The sequence below is a fragment of the Marmota marmota genome, unplaced genomic scaffold, assembly GCF_001458135.2.
Source record: "Marmota marmota marmota unplaced genomic scaffold, marMar, whole genome shotgun sequence".
Classification (NCBI taxonomy): domain Eukaryota; kingdom Metazoa; phylum Chordata; class Mammalia; order Rodentia; family Sciuridae; genus Marmota; species Marmota marmota.
This window is the reverse complement of record NW_026000082.1, coordinates 27869245-27872589: the sequence shown is the minus strand read 5'-3', so window position 1 is coordinate 27872589 and position 3345 is coordinate 27869245. Positions and strand designations below refer to the sequence as shown.

The following is a 3345-nucleotide window of genomic DNA, read 5'->3' as shown; positions in this document are numbered from 1 at the left end:
AAAAAAAAAAAAAAAAAAAAAAAAAAAGAAGTACAACACCATCTATGAAGCATTCTTGTCAGAACAATCAGGTCTGAATCTGATCCAGTCTCTGGAACTATTGTCCATTTACAGAAAATAGAGGAAACAAATACACTACAGATATGTAATCTAATCTGGGCACAGTGGTGCAAACCTGTAATCCCAGCAGCTTGGGAGGCTGAAGCAGGAGGATTGAGTTCAAAACCAGTCTCAGCAACTTAAGTGAGACCCTGTCTCAAAATAAAATATTAAAAAAGGGCTCAGGGGCTAGGGCTGTAGTTCAGTTACCTAGCATGTGTGAGGCACTGGGTTCAAGTCTAAGCATGGCATATAAATAAAGAAAGGTTGATCAACAACTAAAAATAACAAAAGGGCTGGGGACTTAGCTCAGTGGTTAAGCGCCCCTGGTACCAAAAAGAGAGAGAGAGAGAAAGAGAGAGGGGGAGGGAGAGAGAGAGAGAGAAAGAGAGAAAGAGAGAGAGAGAGAGAGAGAGAGAGAGAGAGAGATGCAATCTAGGTGTGGGAAATCCTACAGGACTAACTAGGTGGTTTCTTTAACAATAGAAGCTGGGGAGTATTATTCAGTAGTAGATCATTTGCCAGCATGCCTGGTGCCCTGAGTTGGATCCCAGCACTTAAAAAAAAAAAAGGAAAAAAGAGGTGGGTCCTATAGATTAATGAGTTTACGGGAAATATACTATATCTACATATATATATATATACACACACACAATGTATATATTTGGGGGGGCGGTACTAGGGATTGAACCCAGGGGGGCTTAACCACTGAGCCACATCCCCAGTCCTTTTTTTTTAAACTTTATTTAAAGACAGGGCCTCGCTGAATTGCTTAGGACCTCACTAAGTTGCTGAGGTTGGCTTTGAACTCATTGATCCTCCTGCCTCAGCCTCAAGATGCTGGATTACAGGCACCACCACATCTGGCTAAGAAATATATTTTAGCTCCTGCAATATGTAGACTTTTGTTGGGATCCTAACTCAAAAACTAAACATATATGTATTAGTCAAAACACTGACTAGATGTTTTTTTGGTGTGGTAATATTTTGGCTATCCTTTTTTAGAAAGCTCTTATTTTTTAGAAATGTACATTGAAATATTTATTTGTGGATGAAACAGTATGAGGTCTGGGATTTCTTACAAATAATTCCCTGAGGGGGGAAAATTAGTAGAAACAAGACTTTATTTGATAAATGCCAAAATTAGATGATGGCTTTCTATGTGTATAGAGATTAAAAATTCCTAAATAAAGCAATTTAAATAAAAGTCAAAAATATAAAGGAAGAGAGGAATGTAAGGGACTTGATCAGTAAGTGACCAAGATGACCCTAGATACCAGGTCATCTACCTTCCTTGGTGTTCTCAGGGCTCTGAATCACTTACTAATAAAAAGGAAAATAACAGATTAACATCTGTAATGTAACTGAGTACAAGGTCTTACTCTAGTGGTTTCTCAAAAAAACTATCAAATTGATTTGAATGCTTGACCTAATTATTAAAATAATAAACACAGAAAACACGTAATGAGGAAACACCAAGGATTATCCTGTATATACTGATGATCCTCCCAACAACCCAAAGCAGTAACACTATTAGTTCTGTTTATAAATGTGAAAACTGAGTTTAAGTAACCATATGGCTCAATATACAGTGACACTCTTTTTTTTTTTTAATATAGGCGGACACAATATCTTTATTTTATTTTTATATGGTGCTGAGGATGGAACCCAGTGCCTCACACATGGTAGGTGAGCACTCTAACTCTGAGCCACAACCCCAGCCCTACAGTGATACTTTTAATAAGGAAATCTGCTGTAGGCAACTTGCAGCAGTACAAATAACTTCAAAGAGCAGTGCCAAGAAAAGAGTGAGCTGAGGGGTCTTTAAAAACTCAGTAATGAAGACTTTTAAAAAATTTTTAAATGTTTAATATGTATATATAATTAAAAAATTAAACTAGCCAACTATGTCTTATGAAGTTAACTGCTTGCTTTATTCTTTTTTTTTTTTTAAATCATTTATTCTATTTATTTAATTATTCCAGTTCTGGGGATTGAACCCAGGGATGCTCTATCATGGAGCTACACCATCAGCCCTTTTTATTTTTTATTTTAAGTTAGGGTCTCAAAATGTGATCTTCCTGCCTCAGCCTCCCCAGTAGCTTGGGACAACAGATCAGCTACACCTGCAGCTGCCTGCTTTTCCTAATAGTTTTGTTGGAAACAAGGTTTTTATTGGATTAGGATGAGGTGAGACAAAATCACGTAAGGTCGAGTCTTTATTTAAGTTTGCTATATTGCCAGGCGGGGTGGCACATGCCTGCAATCCCAGAGCCTGAGGCTGAGGCTGAGGCAGGAGGATCACAAGTTCAAGGCTAGCCTCAGCAACTTAGTGAGACCCTGTCTCAAAAAGATGGGGCTAGGGCTGGGGATGTGGCTCAAGGGTAGCGTGCTCGCCTGGCATGCGTGCGGCCCCGGTTCGATCCTCAGCACCACATACAAACAAAGATGTTGTGTCCGCCGAAAACTAAAAAAATAAAATATTAAAAAAAAAAAAAACTCTTCTTATTATTTAAAAAAAAAAAAAAGATGGGGCTAGGGTTGTGGCTCAGCAGTAGAGCGCTCACCCAGCACCACATAAAAATAAAATAAAGGTTGTGTCCTACTACAACTAAAACAAAATATTTGGAGAAAAAAAATGTTAAAAGGTCTGGGATGTGGCTCAGCGATAAAGCAATCCTAGGTTCAACCTCCAGTACCAAAAGGAAAAAAAAAAAGTTTGCCCTTTTGTTCAAGATCAAATCATAGGCTTTTTGCATTAATTTCTGATTTTCTAAAATACTGCATTAATATGAACTTCACTTGATCACTGAATTTTTCCGTAGCTCCTTCAAATTTTGCTCCCAAGGCGAGAGAGCCTGGCCCTAGTCCCGACCTCAGAAAAGCGCACAGGTCTGGAAACAGATGCTTTCTTTGACCAGAGACGCCTGGGAGCAGTCAGCGGCCAGCGAAGACCGCGGAGTGTTACTTCCGCGTCCGGAGACCTGTCGGGAAACTCTGGGGGCCGGCGCACGACTACCTCCAAGATCCGGTTCAGACCCGGTTCCGAACTTCCACAAGCTCTCCAGTCTACTCAGAACCTCGCCCCGCATCCCGCGGAGCCGGCCTTCTCTCTTTCGGGGCGCGGTAAGAGGAGCCCGCGCGGCAGGAAAGGCGCCAAGGGGAAGGGTGGGCTACGGGGACAAGCTGAGGAGGGCTGGGCGGAGGCCCTCGCACGCCATCGACCCCAGGGGCACCGCCGCCAAC

At 41.3% G+C, this 3345-nt stretch overlaps 1 protein-coding gene across 1 annotated transcript in view; it reads right to left on the bottom strand.

Moving 5' to 3' along the window:
- Clspn (claspin) overlaps window positions 1-3345 on the bottom strand; it is a 35972-nt gene that overhangs the window by 31854 nt on the left and 773 nt on the right. The window lies entirely within an intron of this gene.